Source organism: Camelus dromedarius, chromosome 29 (genome assembly GCF_036321535.1).
Source record: "Camelus dromedarius isolate mCamDro1 chromosome 29, mCamDro1.pat, whole genome shotgun sequence".
Classification (NCBI taxonomy): domain Eukaryota; kingdom Metazoa; phylum Chordata; class Mammalia; order Artiodactyla; family Camelidae; genus Camelus; species Camelus dromedarius.
In genome coordinates, this window is record NC_087464.1 from 2,905,690 (window position 1) to 2,929,531 (window position 23,842).

Here is a 23,842-nt window from a genome sequence, read left to right on the forward strand (position 1 = left end):
AAAATCTCAAAGTATTTGTATCTTATCTTATAAAAGATAGATGCTAAACTAATTTGGTTTATTTTGTATGTAAAATTACCTGGGATCCATTGTCAAATGAGAAGTGATAGATTTGTCAACAACTTGGTTTTCAGATTACCATATTAAAATCTTTCATGCCACAGAAATAACTAATATTCCTCATCAAATAAACTATATCAGAATTTTAACCATGGACATTTTATTTGAAACTGTGCTCTTTTTTAAAAATTTTGTTTTCTGGGCTGAAGGAAATGTCCCTTAACCTATCTGTATTGTACACCAATTTGGTAAGGTATCCTTTTGGAAACAAAGATGTGACAATTGATTTTTTCACCCTTCTTGATCCCTCCATAATTTGAATGCTTATATGTATGACACTATGGTAATTTGCATAAGCAATAAAATATCTTCTAATTATAATAGGACACAGTTGGAAACATTGGTTACATTACAATGAATTTGACTAGAATTTTATATTTGAGAGTGTTGCACATCCAATCAGATATGGCCTGAGAGCTTTAAGGAAGTTAGATGGACTTTAAGGAGCCAATACTTAAAAGTCTGTCTTTCAGCTTTTCTATTTGGCATGGGCAGAAGACAAATGCATAGAAGGATGGGAGTAGATTGTTGGGAGATTAACATACTGATGCAACTGCTGTACTAAGTGTGGTTTTATTGATACAGGGAATTCACATGTACTCTGATACTCAGCAGTGAGCTGTTGACCTGGCAAATGCCTCCCTCACCTTAGTGCCTACAAGATGCATTTTCCTTACAGGTGAGAGGCCAGTAATTCACCTTCACTATCCTACCTCAGGGATGTATCAACTGTCCACCCTTTGTCACATTTTAGTTTGCAGGGATGTTGATCACCTCTTTCACCCACAAAATGTCACAATGTTCCATTATTTTGATACATTACATTATGATGTTATGCTGCTTGGACCTAGAGAAGAGGACCAGCAACTACCCTAGACTTAGTGGTAAGGCATTTGCATGTCAGAGGGTGGAGACTGAATTCAAATAAAAGTCAAGGAGCTTCTGCTTCAGTGCCATCTCTAGGGAGCCAAAGCTGTGGGGCATGTCAGATACACTTTTTAAGGTAAAGTGTAGATTGTGGTATCTGCATCCCTTCTTAAACCTAAAAGACACAACACCCAGTGGGCATGTTGATTTTGGAGGCAACATATTCCTCATTTGGGTTTGTTAGCCTGTCCCACGTATCAAGAGACAAGAAGCTACTAGTTATTAGGGAAGGTGGTGGGGGGAGAAGAGAAGGCTCTGTAATGGGTCCAGTATGCTGTGCAAGGCATTCTACCACTTGGACCACATAACCCAGCAGACGGAATGGTTCTTGAAGTTACATTGGTTGACAGGGATACTATTTGAAGCCTTTGGCAGCCCATAGGTAAATCACAGCACTTGTATTTAGAATTTTAGAGCAAGGTTCATCTGTCAACCTCCAAATGATACTCTCCTTTTGGGAAACAAATCATGCTCTGTGACTGAACCTCATCAAGACTGAATATTAAACAATGAGCTACCAAGACATTATTTTACTGGAGTTGCCTGAGTTTTATCTGACCCAACAAGTCTTAAAGTTGGGCAGGCACAGCAGCACTCCTATGTCAAGTGGGGGTGGTACATATATGATTCAGCCCAGACAGGCCAGGAAGTTACATGTAAGTAACAAGAAAAAGTGCCCTCTCCCATCCATACCAGCATCCCATAATGTGGAGTTCTTTTCAGCCCCTTGTCACAGGAGGAAAAGCTGCAAGCCTGGTTACTGATGGCTTTGCACCATATGGAGGTGTAATCTGAAAGTGGAGAGCTGTGGTGCTACAGTACCTACCTGGGGCTTCACTGAAGGACAGCCAGGATGGACATTGAACATCCCACCATTGAGAACTTCAGGCAGTCAGTGCACCTGATTGTGCATATTGTTTGAAAGATAAAAAGGCCTGAAGTGTGATTATATAATGATTTGGGGCTATAGGCAATGATTTGGCTTGATGGTCAGGGACTTTAAAGAAACATAATTGAAAAACTGATAAAAATGAAATTTGGGTAAGAGTTATGTGGATAGACATCTCTCAATGGGGGAAAAATGATGCATGTGTCCCATGTCAATGTTTACCTAGGTTTGACCCCAGAAGTGGAAGATCTCAACAATCAAGCAGAGAGGATGACACATTCTGTGAGTATGTCAGCCTCTTTGCCTGCCATGCCAGTAGTTGCCCAGAGGGCTCATTAACAAAGTGGCTGTGGTGGCAGTGACGGAGGTCAAGCATATGCTCATCAACATGAGCTTCCATTCCCCATGGCTGAGTGCCTGATCTGCCAAAAGTGGGCAGCAGCACTGGGTCGCTCATGTAGCACATTCCAGGAAGTCTTCAGACAGACCCCTGCTGGCATGTTGATTAGATCAGAATGCTTTAATCATGGAAGGGGAGTAATTTTACCCTTGTTGAAACAGACACCTACTGAGGGTCTCGATTTGCCTTGACTGTATGCATGCTGTTGCCAAAACTACAGTGTGGACTTAAAGATGCTTTATCTGTTCTCCACAGTTTTCTATGAAGGATTGCTTCAGTTCAAGGAACTCACTTCACAGCAAAAGAAGTGAGGCTAAGGGCGCATGCCCATTGAATCCACTATCTCACCCTGTTCACCACCATCCTGAAGCAGCTGGTTGGATACAACAGGAAAAGAGCCTTTAGAAGACTCAGTTTCAGTTACACTCAGGAAGGTGGCAGTATATTGCAGGGTTGTGGAAAATTTCTTCAGGAGATTGTCTATGTCCTAAATCAGCTTCCAGTAATGGTGCTGTTAATAGGTCCAGGAATGAAGGGGTGGAAATGGTAGGGATGTCAGATTCTATATTACCCTTAGAAACTATTTCTTTCCTTCTCTCAAAACATTAAGCTCCACCGACATACACTTTGTAGTTCCAGGTGAAGGAGTGTTTCTGCCAGGAGACAGAACAATGATACTTCCGAGTGGAGGTTAAGACTGACACCTGACCACTTTGGACTCCACACTCCTCTGTGTCAACAGGCAAAGAGGTGAGTTACTGCACTGTATGGGGTGATTCTGATTACTGTCACAGGACAGCCATACCTGGAGAGTACTTAATGTGGTAAAAACATGTTTAATCAGAACTATAGTAATAAAGAAAAAGAGACTGCAAAACAGAATGGGGCTCAATGAAGAACAGAGAATTAGGAAGAGGGAAATTATATTAAAGGAGCTAGTCGAGGTCACTGGATGGTGTATTACTAATAGAAAACAACAAGGACCAGGGAATTTCTTTCTTTTTTTCAAGTTATTTTTTACTTTTAACATTTTTATTGATTTATAACCATTTTAAAATGTCAAATTCTAGTGTAAAGCACAATTTTTCAGTTATACATGAACATATATATATTCATAGTCACATTTTTTTCTCTGTGAGCTACCTTAAAACCTTGCATATATTTTCCTGTGCTATACAGTATAATCTTGTTTATCTATTCTACACTTTGAAATCCCAGTCTAACCCTTCCCTCCCCAGGCCCCCTCGGAAACCACAAGCTTGTATTCTATGTTTATGAGTCTGTTTCTGTTTTGTATTTATGTTTTCTTTGTTTGTTTGTTTCTGTTTTTTTTTTTTTTTTAGATGCCACATATGAGTGATCTCGTATGGTATTTTTCTTTCTGTTTCTGGCTAACTTGACTCAGAATGACATTCTCCAGGACATCCATATTGCTGCAAATGGCATTATGTTGTCAGTTTTTAAGGCTGAATAGTATTCCACTATATAAATATATGAAACCTTCTATATCTAATCTTTGGTCGATGGAGATTTAGGCTGTTTCCATGTCTTGGCTATTCTAAATATTGCTGTTAAGAATATTGGGGTACAGGTGTCATTTTGGGGTAGGATTCCTTCTGGATATATGCCCAGGAGTGGGATTCTTGGGTCGTATGGTTAGTCTATTCCTAGTCTTTTGAGGAATCTCCATACTGTTTTCCACAGTGGCTGCACCAAACTGCATTTCCACCAGCAGTGTAGGAGGGTTCCCTTTTCTCTACAGCCTCTCCAGCATTTGTCATTTGTGAATTTTTGAATGATGGCCATTCTGACTGATGTGAGGTGATCCCTCACTGTAGTTTTGATTTGCATTTCTCTGATAATTAGTGATATTGAGCATTTTTTTCATGTGCTTTTTGATCATTTGTATGTCTTCCTTGGAGAATTGCTTGTTTAGGTCTACTGACCATTTTTGGATAGAGTTGTTTGTTTTTTTCTTATTAAGTCATATGAGCTGCTTCTATATTCTGGAGATCAAGCCTTTGTCAGTTTCATTTGCAAAAATTTTCTCCCATTCCGTAGGTTGTCCTTTTGTTTTACTTGTTTCCTTTGCTGTGCAGAAGCTTGTAAGTTTCATTATGTCCCATTTGTTTATTCATGATTTTATTTCTATTGCTTGTGTAGACTGTCTTAGGAGAAAATTTTTGAAATGTATGTCAGATAATGTTTTGCCTATGTTTTCCTCTAGGATGTTTATTGTATCTTGTCTTATGTTTAAGTCTTTAATCTATTTTGAGTTGATTTTTGTATATGGTGTAAGGGAGTGTTCTAGCTTCACTGTTTTACATGCTGCTGTCCAGTTTTCCCAATACCATTTGCTGAAGAGACTGTCTTTATTCCAATGTATATTCTTGCCTCCTTTGTCGAAGATGAGTTGACCAAAAGTTTGTGGGTTCTTTTCTGGGCTCTGTATTCTGTTCCATTGGTCTATATGTCTGTTGTTGTACCAATACCATGCTGTCTTGATGACTGTAGCTCTATAGTATTGTCTGAAGTCTGGGAGAGTTATTCCTCCAGCCTCTTTCTTTCTCTTCAGTAATGCTTTGGCAATTCTAGGTCTTTGATGGTTCCATATGAATTTTATTATGATTTTTTCTTGTTCTGTGAAATATGTCCTGGGTAATTGGATAGGGATTGCATTAAATCTGTAGATTGCCTTGGGCAGTGTGACCATTTTAACAGTATTGATTCTTCCAATCCAAGAGCATGGGATATCTTTCCATTTTTTAAAGTCTTCTTTAATTTCCTTCATCAGTGGTTTATAGTTTTCTGTGTATAATTCTTTCACCTCCTTGGTTAAATTTATTCCTATGTATTTTATTACTTTGGGTGCTATTTTAAAGGAGATTGTTTATTTTCTTTTTCTGTAGATTCATCATTAGTGTAAAGAAATGCAACTGATTTTTGAACGTTAATCTTGTAACCTGCTACCTTGCTGAACTGTTCAATCAGCTCTTGTAGTTTTTGTGTGAACCTTTTAGGGTTTTCTATATTTAGTAACATGTCGTTGGCATATAGTGACACTTTTGCCTCTTTTTTTCCAATTTGGATCCCTTTTATTTCTCTCTGTTGCCTGATTGCTGTGGCGAGGACTTCCAAGATGATGTTTAATAGGAGTGGTGATAGTGGGAAACCTTGTCTTGTCCCAGATTTTAGTGAAGAATGTTTTGAGTTTTTGACCATTGAGTACTATACTGGCTGTAGGTTTGTCATGTATAGCTTTTATTATGTTGAGATAAGTTCCCTCTATGCTCACTTTGGTAAGAGTTTTTATCATAAATGGGTGTTGAATTTTATGAAATGTATTTTTCTGCAACTATTGAGAAGATCATGTGGTTTTTGTCCTTTCTCTTGTTGATGTGATGTATTATATTGCTTGATTTGCATATGTTGAAGCACCCTTGTGTCAGTGGGATGAACTCCACTTGGTCATGATGTATAATCTGTTTCATGTGTTGTTGGATTCTATTTGCTAATATTTGGAGAGGATTTTTGCATCTATGTTCATCAGAGTTATTGGCTTATAATTCTTTGTTGGTAGTGTCTATGCCTGGTTTTGGTATCAGGGTGATGGTGGATTCATAGAATAAGTTTGGGAGTATTCCTTCATTTTAAATCTTCTGGAAGAGTTTGAGAAGGACTGGTATGAGTTCTTCTTTGTATATTTGGTAAAATTCCCCAGTGAAGCTGTCCAGTCCTGGACTTTTATTTGTAGGTGGGCTTTTTTTTTTATTTCTAATTTGATTTCATTTGTAGTGATCAATTTGTTCAAGTGGTCATTTTCTTCTTGGTTCTGTTTTGGTGGACTGTATTTTTCTTGAAATTTGTTCGTCTCCTGTAGTTTATCCATTTTGGTTCTATATAGTTTTTCATAATATTCTCATATGATATTCTGTGTTTATATATTATTTTTGTAATTTCTCCATTTTCCTTTCTTATTTTGCTTATTTGTGCTCTCTCTTTTTTCTTCTTTGTGAGCTTGGCCATAGGTTGTCGATTTTATTTACTTTTTCAAAAAACCAGCTCTTGGTTTTATTAATTTTTTTCTATGGCTTTTAAATCTCTATTTTGTTTATTCCTCTCTGATGCTTATTATTTCCATTCTTCTGCTGCTTTTTGGGATTTATTGCTCTTCTTTTTCTAATTCTTCTAGTTGACGGGTTAAATTGTTTATTTGAGATTGTTCTTCTTTTTTGAAAAGGGCTTGTATCGCTATAAACTTCCATCTTAGCACTGCCTTTGCTGTGTCCCTTTAATTTTGTGTGGTTGTGTTTTCATTTTGATTTGTCTCAAGGTACATTTTAATTTAACATTTGATTTCATCGTTGATACACTGGCTTTTTAATATCATGTTGTCCAATCTCCATGCTTTCCTTTTTTTCTCCTTTGTTTCTCTGTAGTTGATTTTTAGTTTCATGGCATTGTGCTCAGTAAAGATGCTTGAGGTAATTTCTATCGTCTTAAAATTGTTAAGGCTTCTTTTGTGCCCAAATACATGATCAATCCTACAAAATGTTCCATGTGCACTTGAAAAGAATGTATATCCTATTTTTGTGGGTTGTAATGCTCTGAAAATATCTATGAAATCTACTTTTTCTATTGTATCATTTAATTTCTCTGTTGCCTTATTTATTTTCTGTCTGGACGATCTGTCTAGTGATGTTAATGCAGTGTTAAAATCTCTGAGTATGTTTGTATGCTCATCAATATTCCCCTTTATCTCTGTTAGTAATTGTTTTATGTACTTAGGTGCTCCTATATTGGGTGCATATAGATTAACGTGTGTAATATCCTCATCTTGTATTACTCCTTTAGTTATTGTAAAATGTCCTTCTTTATCTTTCTTTATGGTCTTTTTTAAGAATCTATTTTGTCTGAAATCAGTACTGCTACATCTGCTTCTTTGGCTTTTCATTTGCATGGAATATCATTTTCCTTCCTTTCACTCTCAATGTATATGTGTTCTTCTCCCGAAAGTGGGTCTCTTGTATGCAGCATATTGAAGGTTTTTGTTTTATTATCCAGTCTGCCACTCTATGTCTTTTGACTGGAGCATTTAGTCCATTAACATTTACAGTAATTAATGATAGATGTGTGTTTATTGCCATTTTGAACTTATTTTTGCAGTTGATTTGGTTTTTCCTCTTTGTTCCTTTCTTCTTCCTTTTGTGGTTTGGTAATTTTCCTTTCTATTATCATGGATTTTATTTAGTTTTTATGACTCCCTTGAGAATTTTTGGCTTGTGTTTATCTTTTTTTTTTTAAGTGTATTAGCCCATTACTCTATCTTGAATCCATCCTACTGATAACAAAAAATTTAAAATAGAAAGAAAAAAAGCCTTATATTTTCTTGCTTCCCTCTCCCACTCTTAATGATTTATATGTATTCTACAATTTCACGTTTATTTTATTTGTAATTCACAGTAGTTATCACCTTTCCAGTTATGAGTTTCTCATTTCTGTAGCATAGTGTTGCTCTTCTATTTAGAGTAGTCCTTTCAGTATTTCTTGTAGCATGGGTTTAGTGTTGCTAAACTCTTTTTGTTTTTGCTTCTCTGTGAAATTCTTTATCTCTCCTTCTTTCCTAAAGGATAGCCTTGCTGGATAAATTATTCTAGGCTGCATCTTTTTTTCATTCAGGACATTGAATATATCTTGCCACTCCCTTCTGGTTTTAGTGTTTGTATAGAGAAATTTGCAGAGAGACTTATGGGGGCTCCCTTGTAATTCACTCTTTGTTTTTTTCTTGCTGCCTTTAGGATCATTTCTTTAACCTCGACTCTGGCCATCTTGATTATGAAATGTCTTGGTGTGGGTCTGTTTGGGTTCTTCCTGTTTGAGACCCTCTGTACTTCCTGTACTTGGATATCTGATTTCTTCTTTAAGTTTGGGAAGTTTTCAGTCATGATTTCTTCAAATACCATTTCATTCCCCTTTGATCTTTCTTTCCTTCCTGGGACCTCTATTATGCAAAGATTTGTACGCTTTATATTATCCCATAGATCCCTTATGTTGTTTTCATGTGTTTATCTCACAGTTGTTCTGTGTGATTTCTGTTGTCCTGTCTTCTAGATCATTTTTTCGTTCCTCTGCATTATCTAGCCTGCTTTGCACAGCCTTTAGATCAGTTCTCATTTCAACCAATGATTTTACCAAGTCTACTTGGCTCCACCTTAGAAGTTCCATTTCATTTTTGACATATTTTATATCTCTAAACACTATCTCTTTTAGTTCCTTCAGTATTTTGATCACTCCTTTTTTGAAATCTTGATCTTGTATGCTATCAATGTCTTTCATTGATCGTTCTTTCATGGGATTTATCTTGTTCTTTTAATTGGGAATGGTTTCTCTGATTCTTCATCTTGCTTATATCTCTCTGGTACTGTGGCTAATGGAGTATCAGTTATCTATTGTGGTCCTTAAGCAGTTTACTTATTTATCTATCTAGTGCCTATGTAGGAATAAAACTTTAAAAAAAAAAGAGAGAGAGAGAGAGAGAGAGGATTTTAAAAGAAGGGAGAAAAAAGGTTTGAAAACAGTGTATAATTAATTATAGAAGAGGAATTTGAATCAGACTAGCATTTGAGTTGAGATGTCTTTTTAAAAACCCTGTAAAAAAAGGGAAAAGATGAAAAAATGGTATTTGAAGCCTATTTATAAACAATAACAGGGGATCTAAATAAAAAAATGAAAATGAAATCAAATGGATTTTTAAAAATAATAATAACTACTTTAAAAGAAAAAAATTAAAAGGAACTAAAACTAGAAACATATACAATTGTTGAGAAAGTAGAAATTAAAAAGGTAATAAAATACAACAGATAAAAAAGATAAAATAAAGAGAGAATTTTAAAAGAAGGGAGGAAAAAAAGGTTTCCAAACAGTGTATTACTAATAATAGAAGAGCAAGTTGATGCAGAATAGCAATCAGGTTGAGACATCTCTTTAAAATGTTTAAAAAAAGAAAAAGGAGAAAAGAGGAGAAAATATATTTGAAACCTGTGTATAATCAATAACAGGAGATCAATACCAAAAGAAATAAAAATGACATGATGTCAATTTTGTAAAATAATAGTAATAACTTTTCTTAAAAGAAAAATTTAGAAGGGATTAAAACTGGTGGGATATATAACTGTTTAAAAAGTAAAAATTAAAACAGTAATAGAAAATAGAACAGTTAAAAACAGATTTAAAAAAATGGAGGTGGTGTTCTCCTGGAGACTGTGTCTTAATGAGAAGTCTTTCTGTCTTAGCTCTGTTTCATGAACTCTGCTTGTTGTTTCCAGATTCCCTACGTTGGTGCCGTAGTCTGTGCTGCTCCTATTGCCTGTTGGCAAGCAGATCAAGCCCCCTCCCAGTACTAGGTCAGGTGCAGCTCTCCTTCCCTGTAGGAAGGTGGGTCACTGCCCCTCCCGATGCTGCAGTCAGATGTTGCAGACTGGCCACGTGTGCCAGTGGATCGCAGCCCCTCCCAGCACCCTGGTCAGGGGCTGAGTTCCTGCCGGAAATGCGGCGGCCACCCATCGTCTCCAGGAGCTCGTCGCTCCACACTGCGGCTTGCTCCGCCCCGGGTCAGCATTCCACAGATGTGCCCTGGGAAGACCGCGGAACAGTCCCGGCCCTGCTCCGTGACCAAACTCAGGTCCTTGTTTGTCCTGGTGGTGCAAACTCAGCAAGGCACCAGGGCAGAAGTATCCTATGTGCCTCGGGCTGCAAACAAGTCTCCATCTGGCCTTTGAGGCTGTGAAGCCCCTAGGCGCGGATTCTGGTTTCACCCCCGCCCCCGCCTGGGTGCCAATCGCTGGAGAATAAGGCAGCTGTGCCTGAGCCCCTCTTCTCCTCACCGAAAAGCCTTCCACAGATTTTCAGAGGTGGGGATATGCATCCTTCCCCCCAGGGCACATCAGCTGTGCTGTTTTATGGAGGGTCCAGGTTATTCTGCCCTGTGCACCTACTCATCCACGTTGCACAGCACCCTGCTTTCTCCCGGGGCTGCCTCAGTGCAGCCGTCCCAGTCCTCCGCCCAGCTCAGGCAGCCCGTTCCGGCCCCCAGCTGCTGGCTTGTGTCTCGGGCTGGGTGTTGCAGGGACCCACTGTGCCCATTTAACTTAGTTCTGTCAGTCAAGGTCTGCTTTGTACAGATTCTAGCCTTGGAGGCTGCCCCTCCATCCTGTGGGCCTCTCTGTTGGAGAAGGGGAGACCCAGTGAATGAATGCTAGTCCTCCTTTGCTGCTCCCTCCCCATAGGACTGGTCCTGCACTGTTTTGCCTGTTCTTTCTTTTCTTCTTTTCTCCTACCAGATTTTTGGTGTCTTTGTCTTTTGAAGAGGACGGTGTTCTGTTGGAGTTCTACAGGTGCTCTGGTTGGCTGAGTGCAACCGTGGATGTGAGCCTTGGTTTATTTGTGGGAAAGGGTAAGCCATGAGCATCCTACTACTCCACCATCTTGGCCTCCAGGAATTTCTTGGTAAACAGACATATGGGATTTTTGCTGAAAATGAGTCAGATTTATCAGATATTACCTGCTGTGGAAGATGGAATATGAGTAACCTAATTAGATATTGAGGGTGATCAGACCTGGAGGATGAAGGCCTCATGCAAAACTCTCTCAGCAGAATTCTTGCTGAGAATTTTACAAGGGGGTACCAATATGGGCTTCAGAGAAGTTTCAAGGGTCTGATTAAAGTTTGGTCAACCAACTAATCCTTTCAGGCCCGTTCTTTGCAATTTTTTTTTTTAAGACAGTGACTATTTTATTCAAATCCTTCAGATAAATGGATAGCTTGGGTCTGTAATAAAGCATTGTGTTTTAAAGCATAAGTCAGAAATTGTATATGAGAATATACACTGGTACATACAAATTAACTGATCAGACCACAACTTTTCAATGTTGAAAACAGAATAAGCTTCCCCATAAAGCAGCACCTTTGTGATATTTTAACTTTAGTATACCTTTCCCTCTCATTCAAGAGAATCTACACCAACCTCATCATAATCCTTCTCAAGGTCAGCCATGACTGAGCCATGGCCTCAGAAAACTCTCCTTCTTGTATGCCCTCACCCACGTACCTGTGAACAAAGGCAAGCTTGACACACATCAGGTCAGACTTGTGTTCCATGCCATCCCAGTCTTCAGTGATGGCTGTGATGTTGCTCAGCATGCACACAGCTTGCTGTACTTTGGCCAAATATCCACCAAGTACTGTGGTGGGAGGCTGGTAATTAATGACAACTTTGAAGCCAGTGGGGCACCGGTCCACAAACTGGATGGTACACTTGGTTTTGATGGTGACAATGGCAGTATTGACATATTTTGGAAACACGTCACCAAGTAGCAAGTAGCAAACATGACACAAGTAGCAAGCCATGTATTTACCATGGAGAGGGTCACATTTCACCATCTTGTTGGCTGGATCAAACCAAGCATTGATGATCTCTGATACAGAAAGGTGTTCATGGTAGGTTTTCTCAGCAGAGATGACAGGGGCATATGTGGCCAGAAGGAAGGGAACGTGAGGATAGGAACCCAGGTTGGTCTGGAATTATTTCAGATGAACGTTCAGGGCTCCATCAAGCCTCAGGGAAGTAGTGATGGAGGATACAACTTGACCTATCAACCTATGCAGTTTAGTGTAAGTTGGGCACTTGATATCAAGGTTTCTATGGCAGATGTCATAGATGGCCTCAGTGTCTACCATGAAGGCACAATCAGAGTGGTCCTGGGTGGTGTGGCTGGTGAGGATGGATTTGTAGTTCTCAACTACAGCTGTGGAAACCTGGGGCCTGGGTAAATGGAGAACTCCAGCTTTGACTTCTTGCCATAATTGACAGAGAGACATTCCATCAACAGAGAGGTGAACCCAGAACCAGTTCCCCCACCAAAGCTGTGGAAAACCTAGAAGCCCTGAAGACCTGTGCACTGGACATCCAGTTTCTGAATTTGGTCCAAGACGAGGTAAATGACTTTGTCCATGGTGTAGTGACCATGGCCATGTTTATTGGCAGCATCTTCTTTGCGTGTGATGAGCTGCTCAGGGTGGAAGTGCTGGTGGCAGGTGCCATTGAGAACTTCATCAATGAATGTGGGTTCCAGGTGTGCCAACACTGTCCTGGGTACACACTTGCCAGCACCTGTTTCACTGAAGAAGTGATTGAAGGAGTCGTCTCCTCCCACAATGGTCTTGTCATTTGGCATCTGGACATTAGACTGGATTCCGTGTTCCAGGCAGTAGAATTCCCAACAGGCATTGCTGATCTGGACGGCAGCCTAGCCAATGTGGATGGAGATGCACTCAGGCATAGTTGTTTTTTAGCGGCTGCTGAACAGATGGTGGAGAGCAAGAAGAGAGGTTGTTGCTTCTTATAGCATGACTCTTAGGCAGTCTATGTAAGAGAATCTGCTTGTAATCATTTTTTTTAATTGAAGTATAGTCGATTTACAATGCTGTTAATTTCTGGTGTACAGCATAGTGATTCAGATATATATACTTTTTGTTATAGTTTATTACAAGTTACTGCATATAGTTCCCTGTGCTATACAGTAGAAGTATATTGTTTATCTATTCTATATATAGTAGTTAATATCCACAAATCCTGAACTCCCAATTTATCACTCCCCATCTCCTTTCATCCTGGTAACCATAAGCTTGTTTTCTATGTCTGTGAGTCTGTCTCTGTTTTGTAATAAGTTCATCTGTGTCCTTTTGTTTTTCTTTTTGGACTCCACGTATATGTGATATATCATGGTACTTTTCTTTCTCTTTCTGGCTTAACTTCAGTTAGAATGATGATCTCTAGGTCCATCCATGTTGCTACAAATGGCATTATTTTATTCTTTTTATGGCTGTATAGTATTCCATTGTATATATACACCACCACTTCTTTATCCAGTCATCTGTTGATGGACATTTAGGTTGCTTCCATGTCTTGGCTATTGTAAATAGTGCTTCTGTGAACATTAGAGTGCATGTGTCTTTTTCCAGTTAGAGTTTCCACCAGATATATGTCAGGCCCTTTCTTGCTCAAGGAAAGTAGAGACAGGTGTCCTTCTTTCCTTTGAATAACATAAACTCAGTTCTTGTTCAGACACACTTTGTTCATTAAGGACCAGCTGAATCATCTGTTAAGACTTGTTAGTAGAGTGCATTTGCTGGAGGGAACTAGCCATCCAGCACGTAATGAATAGTAGTTTCTATGAAAAGCACAGGGGGAAATAAAGAGTAATATTAAAAAAAAAATGGAATCCAGAGGGCAGCCAATCAAGAAGATGTTGGGCTCAAAACGTCTTTAGATAGTGGAGAGAGTGTAGCTGTGTCAATTCAATGGATGCACCAGATTTCAGTTTGATTGTCCATGGTGATGGCGTCAGATATTCAGGTGAACTTGCTGAGTGCCCCACACAGCAGCTGACACAAAAGTTGCCTTTTCATGGTCTGTTGTGAATTCCTTTAAGTTTCTGATAAATTTTCTAGCTTCAACTTGCCAGGCTTGGGAAAAGCATAGTTTTCCTTCACAATGATTCCAAGTCATAAGGGAGAAAAATTGGAAATGCTATTTTGGAGAGCTTTAGTGAGAACTTGGAGGAATCTACAATAATCCAGGATTTGTCAAGGTCTGCCAAGATGTGCATAATCAGACCCAGAAGTGTACATCATAGTTTTCCATTGAAGCAAAATTTTACCTCTATTGTCACCACCTCTTCTATCAGAGAGAATCATAGACAAATTTGTTTGCAGAATAAGTCCAGTCTCATTAAACTTAGTCTGATTATTTATGTAAGTAGAGCAAGAATATTGTATGACCACATGGTGTCTTGATTTTGCTTTGCTGGAACTTTTCATAAGGAACCTGAGATTAGACTTTTAAAAGCCTCTGGAGGCTATGAAGCCAAGCCAAGAGTTTACACTAGATTTTGTCTACAATACCTGTCTATTGAGGTGAATTCCTCTTTTCTATACATTCCCCAAATATTCTTTTTTTAATAGACTTTATTTTTTTTAGGTTAGTTATATACCTGTCCATATACAAATCTCAAACTCCCAGTCTATCCCTTCCCACCCCCCTCTACCTTGACAAACACAAGCCTGTATTCTATATCTGTGAGTCTGTTTCTGTTTTATATTTAAGTTCATTCCACTCATTTGTCTTCTAGCTCATTGGTCCGTTATTCTAAGAGCCTCATTTAGTCTATTCTTGGTTCCTTCTACTGTGTTATTTATTTCAGTGATTTTGTTCTTCAACTCTGGGTGTTCTTTATATTTTCCAACTCTTTGCTCAAAAACTTCACTCTGTGCCTCTTGAGATCTCTAAACATCGTCACCATCATTACTTTAAACTCCTTTTCAGATAAATTGCTTATCTCCTCATCACTTGTTTCTTCTTCTGGGATTTTATCTTGTGCCTTGGCCTTGGAGATATTCTTTTGCCACCTCTTATCATCTATCTTTGTATGTGTTTGTGGATTCCTTACACAGGCATTGGGATTGTTGTGTTCTTACTTCTGATATCTGCCCCTGGTGGGTGAGGCTGGACTAGAGGCTTATGCAGGTTTCCTGGCAGGAGGAGCCAGTGCCTGCCCACTGCTGAGTGAAGCTTAGTCCTGGACCTCTGGTGGGTAGAGTCCTGTCTAGAGGCCTTTGTGGCTTAGGGAATCTGCTGATGGGTGTGGCCTTTTCCCCACCCTGTATGTTGTTTGGCCTGAGGCTTCCCTAGAGTCTGTATGTTGGTCTCAGTCTTGGGAGTTAATGATCCAATCAAGATGTCAGCCTCCAGGAAACCTCATATAAATGAACACTCCCAGAATGTCCACCACCAGCTTTTATGTCCCCAGGAGTGAGCTGCAGACATCCCCCTCATCCCCAGGAGATATATCATATCCAGCAGGCAGGTTTGGTACAGGTTCCTATGAAATCACTGCCTCTGATCTTGGCTCTGGTTCATGTGAATTTCCGTGTATGCTTCCCAAGTGGAGTCTCTGTTTCCCTCAGTCCTGTGGGGCTCACACAGCCAAGCCCCACTGACCTTCAAAACCATATGTCCTGGGGTCACCTTCCCTTCCCAATGCTGGGACCAGAGCTGGGGAGCCTGATGGGGGGCTTAGAGCTCTCACTTTTGTAGGAGGCCCTCTGCAACTTAACAAATCTTCAGCTTCTAGGTCACCCACCTGGGGGGTATGGGGCCCAATTATATCTTGAGCACACCCCGCCTACCATTCTTCTGTGGTTCCCTCTTTATGTTTCCAGTTGCAGAAGATCTTTTTTTTTGCTAGATTCTGTTCTTTTTTTTTTTTTTTTGATGGTTGTTTAAAATTCAGTTGTGGTTTTGTTGTAGTCATGAGGAGAAGCGAGTTCATGGTCCGACAGCTCTGCCATCTTGACTGGAAATCCTGAACTTGTCTACATTCTTCACATATTCTGAGGTTCCTGGGCCTGCCTGAAGGTGACTCTCCTTACTGACTTCTAAATTGTGAAACCCCATAAGCCAAGTTCAGGCCAGATTTTCCAAGGGGGACTTTGTAATAATTGGGTCCTTAAAGTCAACTTTAGTTCCTTAAAGTTCTTAGGTCACATCTGGTTTGATGCATATCATTTTCAAATATGACAATCCAATCAAAGCCTTGGTATTATAATCAGTGTTTCCAATTGTGTCCTTTAGCAAGGAGAAGAGAATGTTATTGTGTTACTAGGGTAAGGGAATTAAGAATTACCTCAGTTCTTAGTCACCTAAAAAAAAAAGAATTTTTTTTATGAAAGACAAACAGTGTGATATAAGCAAGATATTTTATTAGTGAATTAAAAATAATAGTGAAAGTACACTCCCACAAGTTGGGAGAGGGCTAATCCAAAAGAGGAAAAATGGCACTGTTTCTTTGTTTTTCCTGTTACATATAAGCTACCTAACATTCCACCCTCTAGTCATAGAACCCCAGAAATTTGGGACATAGAGGGCAATGACAGATCTAGATATTTCCTGCTGATATGGGACATCACTGGACCACATTGGGTCCAGACTTGCTGGCTGTCACTGGGTAGGAGATGATCAAAGTTCAGTGTCCATCGAGGGGCTTGTATAAAAGCTGTATTGGCTGATTGGTTGATTACCTTATTGTATAGCCATTTTTTTTTTACAAGTTTGAATTGTAGTATTGCTTGAAAAGCACAGATTGCTAAGAAGTCCATGAGAATATGTGTCTCCCATTGGTGAATCAGATCTCACCAACATTTTCAGGGGTTTGTCAGTGAAATCTGTTCTAGATCCTAGAGAGATGGATAGGGCTCATGACATAGGTGAAAGGGAAGATTCAGCTGGTGATAGTAATAGTGTAGCAGGATTGAATGCCCCACAAATAGAGACGGTGACTTCTGAATTTTTGAGCATTTGATTGGCAGAAATGTCCCTTGCCTTTTAAAAGATCAGAAACATGGTGGTTAGCATATGCTTGTATAGGGGCCCCCAGACTTAACTTAAAATTTTCCTCCAGGAGAGTGGAGAAGGATCACAACACTCTTAGGCAGGAAGGCCAACCTTGAGCAATAGGATCTAGCTGCTTGTAGAGTTATCCCATGGGTTGTTGGGTGGGACTCAGCCTTTGGGTGAGGACCCCCAAGGCTATTCCTTCTCTGTCATGAACATATAACTGGAAGGGCCTTGTGGGATGTTGAAGCCCCAAGGCTGGAGATCTTACTAGGAGAGTTTTTAATTTTTCCATTGCTTCCTGTTGGGAAAGATCCCACCATAGAGTTATTGAGTGATCCTTCCCTTTAAACTGTCATACAGAGTTTGGGCTATGGACTAAAGCCTATAGTAACCTGTTAGTCCAATAAATGTCCTGAACTGTTTTTGAGTAGTGGGATTAGGGTGTTGTAAGATTCCCTTAATTCATTCAGGGGAAATGCTATGGTTTGTAGGAGTCAGAACAACTGCCAGATAAGTTACCTCTTGTTTGACCATTATGGCCTTGGACCTGGAAACTTTAAATCCTGACTCAGCCAAGGAATTAAGAGTTTGGTTGCATGCTGGATGGCCTGTTCTCAAGTAAGGGGGCAGATAAGTAAGTTACCTACAAACTGGAGAATAGTTCATTTTTCAAGCTGTAAGTCCTGTAAATTTTGGGCCAAATCTTCCCCAACAAGGGGAAGACCGTCTCTAAACCCTTGTGGTAGTGCTGTCCAGGTTAGCTGGCATTGATACCCATTATGTGAGTTCCACTGAAAGACAAATAAGTATTGGGACTGGGGATGAACGGGTATATAGAAGAAAGCATCTTTAGATCTAAAGTACTGTAACACCGGGATCCTGGAGGTATGTTTTCAGTAATACACAGGGGTTTGGGAGAACTGGATGAAGAAGCACTACAGCCTCATTTATGATTTTCAAATTTTGGACTAGTCTATAAGCCCCATCTTTCTTAATGACCAGAAGGATAGATGTGTTGTAAGATCTAGAGGAGAAGGGTCTGGAGATGGAAGCCAAGACTGAGTAGTTGGCCCCAGTATCCAAAAAGAAACGTATTGTCCTATCTCCCACATACATTTGTCCCCATGGCTCTAGCCCAGTGGTGAAGATCTCTTCCATTGGGGTTAACTGGAGGGGGCTTCTTTAGTCCTGGACAACCATCTGCAGGTTGCATGCTTGTTCTCCCCCATGGGCTGTTTGGCTTGAGGGACAGAGGGACACCAATGACCTTGCTTATTACACCAAAAGTAGGCAGATCTTAGAGGTTTGTCCTTATGGGGACATTTCTTGGCTCATTGACAAGGTCAGTGTCAGATATTGTATTTATCATCAGGCTTGTCTCAAGCTGCTGTGGACCAAGGATTTAGGGATTGTGGATGGCCTTGAAGGGCTGTAATCATTTGGGCATGCCTAGCCTCTCTCTTTGTTTCCTTCTCCTAAGCCTTGGCCTTTTGTACCTGATTCAAAAAAAACAAACAAAGAAACAAGCAAACAAATAAACAAATACCTGTGGCAGCAATGGTTAGCATTTATCAAGAGTTACTCTGTGTTCCTGGATTGCCTTTTGGAGATTTTGTCTAATGTCAGGTGCAGGTTGGATGAGAAATTTATCCTTTAAATGACGATTATATGGTAGGCAGAGCAGGGGAGGATGAACATTTAAGGAAGTCCCCCTCAAGGAGGTGTTTGTGACCACAGGTTGATGATAGTAACCATGGCCAAGGTGGTTATTTTGCATTTCTTTAAGAGATCATTGCTGTCCCTCAGCAAATAAAAGATCTGGATATATGGTATTTTAGACCATTTGCCTTGTATTGTAGAAGATTTTAAGCTGGAGTAAGGTCGTTGAATTTATGCTCCTATTTATGGGCCATTCTATTGGCTAAGATATAGCCCAGGAGAGTACCAGCAGGGATCAACTGTTGCCTTTCCATCTGAAGGGCAGGATACTGGGGAAAGGGGTGTCTTCAGAGCTCAGATTCCCAAGGTGAAAGCCACAGGCTATAGTCTGATGTCTCAGTCTTCTGCCTGTAGCCAGGAATATTCTTAGGCCATTGACCAAAGAGAGACTGGCATCCCAGGATCATTGGTCTTCAGAAGGAGGACATGACCTCCTAGCCTCCTCTCTCAATGGGGATAGTGGCCACAGTATTACCATGAGCTGGAAGTCTCTGCAATCCAAGGAAATAGTCAGTTTTAACCCCGTGGGTTGTCAGTGATCCAGGAGCAGGAGAGATTCTCAACTGGGATAGCCAGAGACATGGGGAACAAAAACAGAGAAATGACTTAGGGTTAGAGAGTCCCTATGGAAGTTCCTTAATGGGGAAGGCAGCAGGAGAGAACATGAGCTAGAACTCCAGCATCTAAATTTTGAAAGGCAGGAAAGTTTTCTTGCCAGAACAAGTGTCCCTGGTGGAATATGAAGCCATAAAGGAGTCAGAGACATTGCAGCTCATGATTACTGTCCACGGTGGTGTTTTCTAGAAAAGGCCACCAGGGACAATATTACTCAAGCCATATATGAAAGAGGTGGCCAAACACTTGCTTGCCAGCGAATAAGGGATACAGATTATGGTTATAAGAGATCCCAGGGCCCCATAGGTTAAAATAGTGGCAACAAGGCTGTGGCATCAGCCGCATTAGGAAACTGAGGGTTTTCTTTTGTGTCAAAGAGTAAGTTAATAATTGCCAAAGATTGAGGCACACTTGTCAGAGCCATAGGACCTTGCAGTGATGAGTGGGTAAAAGAGATTTAGAGATTGAAGGAGGGTGTTTTTTGGAGAACTTGATAGTAGAGCTCAGAAAGCAGAAGTAAGGATCTCCATATATAGGCTAGAGACCAATATATAAAGGTGTGAGTGATAAAATAATTGGTATACAGACCTGGTCCGCTGTCTTGGGTCAACTGTCTATCTCAAATGTCATCTTCTTCCCTTCCTGGTTTGGTAGCTTCTCTTTTGTTTGAACATTCTTTTAATGTGGTCAGTACTCTTCTCTATAGACCAGTCCAGTGTAAGGGTCAGAAGTGATTAGTTTACTGTGGTTCTGGAGTAAGCATGTTTATCTCCAGCAGGAGCTCCAAGGCAGGCAGGGCTGGTGGGGGCATATGCACTGGAGAAGTTTGCATGTGGATGGGCATAGGGAAAGGCAGTAGGGGGCCTTAGTACCCTCGCACTGCAACCGGCCCAGTTCAAGGTCCCAGATGGGCCACTCGCTGCCTGACTGGCCCAGCAGCACTTAGAGCTCCAAGACCTGCATCCTCTCTCCAGCCTCCACAGCTGGCCCCAGGAGCCTGGGCTTTGTTGGCCTCGGGGAGGCAGGGGAAATTGAAGGAACAGAGATTAGGTTTAAGCACACCATCTGAATCACGGCAGCAAAATTAACATTGCCAGGAAAATGGAAATAAGTATTACCTTGGTTCTTAGTCACCCCCCCAAAATTTTTTTTTGACAAGAGACAAAAAGCGTGATATAAGCAAGAATATTTTAGTAGTGAAGTAAAAAAACAAAAGTGAAAGGTAGTTCACTCCCAAAAATTGGGAGCGGGCCATTCCAAGAGAGGAAAAATGGCAATGTTCCTTTCTTTTTCCTGTTTTGTGTCCTTGTTTCATGATTAATTGATTGATTGATAACTCAATTTCCCTGTGCTCTGGTTGATTGACAGCTCAGGTTGCTTGTGTACTGATTAGACAGCTCAAATTCCTGGCATTCTGGATTGCTCCTTTCCCCTTCCTCTCCTCCTGCCCAGTGCTCATTTCTATCAAAACTATCTAACAATTGAACTTATGCAAATAACTATATTGCCATAAACAATAGTTGTTATATCTGTGTTCACAAAGGTATAATATACCAAACTGCAGAAAGTTATACCTAGCTTAAGATAAAAGAATTTCCTTCAATCTGGAAAAGAAAACTTAAAAACAAAAACAACAACATTAAAACCTAGGGATATTTCAAAAATGTATAAAACATCAAAATTTCCCCCATCAGTTCATTCAGTCACAGGGAACTCATTCTTATTCTGCATGATTGGTGCCTAACAGTTTTAGTAACTCATCAATGTTGTCATTCCTTCTGGATAGTCTTACTCAGTCTAGTGGCATGGATTCAAATTTGTTGTTCACATTCTGCCAACACAGAGCTTTCTTTCCTGTAGCTAACTGTAAAAACTTTCAGAAAAAAACTCAAAGTATCACATTAACTGTGTGTGAGTGTTAAATGACTTAAAATGGTCATGGTTACAGTTCTTCTGAGAGCTCATTCTATAAATAAAATTAGTTATTTATATGGCAACAGCATTATAACATAATAATATCTGGACAACTAGTGTTGACAGATTTCTATGTGCTTCATACCATTCCTGGAGTACCTGTATCAATGACATATATCCACCTCATATAACCTAAGAAGCTTTACCATCACTATCATTTAATAGTGTTTTCCATGTAATTTAACATACCAAATAAACCAGAATATTTCTGCATGTCCCTTTTCCAAGGCAAGGAAAAAATCCTTGAAGATTTTCCAGGAGGTTTCTGGCAAATCCCAAGTCAGTTTGAAGTAAAAAAGACTCCCTTTAAAAATTGATTTTGAGGAGTTATCAGCAATGTCAAAATATTTGAACACTTGACTAAGACCCCAGGCAACTGTGAAACCATACTTGTCTATGTATTTAACCAAAGTGACAATTAAAATATTTCAAAAGCAAATACAGAAAATGACATGGCTGTAAAAAAATATGTAGAAACTCTATTTTTTAAGTTGTCAAATAAATGATAAAGACAACATGAAGGACAGGGAATGATTTTAAAAGACAAAATTTTGGCTTGCCAAGCAGAATACTTAAGTAAAAGGAAAACTTTTTTGCCATTTCTTATTAATGCAAACCTGTAATCTGAGAAAATATTGCTTCTGTACAATGGAAGACAACTTAATATTGATTTTGCATCAGTGTGCTATTGTTTATGAGGTTAATTATAAAACCTTGTAAATAAACCTATTCAAATTAGCCATATTTTACCTTACATTATAAAATTCCTTTTCAAGATTATTTTTCTCACAAACTTTCTAAAACTTTGTTTTGTTTTGTATTTAATATCCATTCCATTTTTGTCTAATATGTTCCCTCTTTTCTATTCTGGAATATTAATCATTAATTATTCTATTTGAGATTAATCATTCTATTTTATGACAAAATTGTTCATTGTTTCCTTTAACAGAAACACATCCTTCATCATTCTTCTCATCAAAAACACATCTTACTTTCATTGACTACAGAGTTTTTCTTTACCCTTTTTAGTCCCAGTAGTTTCACGTACATGTATTATGAGAATGTCTCAATATTATTCCTTTCTTTTACAGAGAAATCTCAGAAGTAAGCAATTATTAACTTTGGCCCAAAAGCATCATTCTGTAGCAAATTTATGAATATACCATTTCAAAATTTTCTAGTGGCATATGTCCTTTTCTTGCTTATAATTAATTCCTAATTTTATAAGTTTGACCTGTACACCCAGGAAACCATCACCACTCTCAAGACAATGGCCATACCATTCCCCCCAAAAGTTTCATTGTGATCCTTGGCTGTCCCTCCTCTTTGTCCCTCTCTTCCTTCTTATCCTCAGGCCACCACTGAACTACTATCCATCAGTATATATTCATTTGCATTTTCTGAATTTATATCAATGTAAACACACAGTATGTACTTTTTGTATACTTGATTTCACTTAGCATGATCATTTTGAGATTCCTCCATGCATGTGACTGTTTTGAAGTACAATTTCTCATGTTGGTAAACAGACTCCATAATTTTTAGATTTTCTAAAATTGTAAAAATCAGATTCCAAGGAGATAAACATATGTTTACTAATTAAATTTCCATATTTTAACCTTATTAGGGAATGATGTAGATAGCCAATGAATATCTATTTTATATCTGAAAGCATATAGCTTTGGTGTTCAAGTTACCAAATAAGTTTATGAAACTGTTTTTATGTGGACTTTCATAAACATAATTATTACAAAACATAAGTATGAAAAACATGATTATTATGCAACATATTATAAATCATATAAAACATAAAACACTTATTAACATATTCCCTTACACATTTTATATGATTTACATCTGCTTAATTCAATTCTGTTTAACAATTATATTTGATTTAATCATAAAAGTTTCATGAGCTAAACAACACATCTAGCCATTATCCTAAATTTTTTGGTGGCATAGTACATAATTACCAAATATCAGAAGCAATCAATATAAAAATTTAAACATATTCTCCTTCCTTTTTTCTCTTCCTTTTTTTATTTGTCCTGTTTTGATATGCATCACATGAGTTTTGCTTGTTTGTTTGTGTATTTTAAAAAAAATTTTAATATACTTTATTCTTTTAGAGCACTTTCAGGTCCGCAACAGAATTGAGTAGAAAATAGAGTTCCCACATAGCCCTCTCCACCTAAACATATATATTCCCCTACCCTCAACTTCCCTCATAAGTGTGGCATATTTGGTACAAATGAAAAACCAACATGGGTGCATTATTATCAATCAAAGTTCATAATTTACATTAGGGTTCACTCTTGATGTTGTATATTCTATGGGTTTTGACAAATGCATAATGACATGTAGCCATCACTATAGTACCATACAGAAAATTTCCATTGCCCTAAAATGCCGCTGTGTTCCATCTATTCATTCCTCCCCACCTCCCTTTCCCCAAACCAATGGAAACCACATTCTTTTTATTGTTTCTGTAGCTGTGTCTTTTCCAGAATGACATTTTGCTTGAATTTTTTAGCTTTTCTAACCTTTCATAAATTGCTGAAAATCATGGGTGATTAATTTTTATTAAACATTTTGTTCTAAGGGTGGATTTATAGTTCTATAATTCTAAGCATCTAGTGTAGATAATTTAAGCTTCAGTTTGACTAATAAATGTAGGTACAAAAATAGTATGTTGCATTATATTTAATGCTGACAACTTGGAAGTTATAGCTGTTTTATTTTACC

The 23,842-nt window shown here is 38.9% G+C and overlaps 1 pseudogene; it reads right to left on the reverse strand.

Annotated features, from left to right (window-relative positions):
- Positions 1–11,335: 11,335 nt before the first annotated feature.
- Positions 11,336–12,674, reverse strand: LOC105092525 (tubulin alpha-1A chain-like; annotated as a pseudogene).
- Between the last annotated feature and the right edge of the window lie 11,168 nt (positions 12,675–23,842).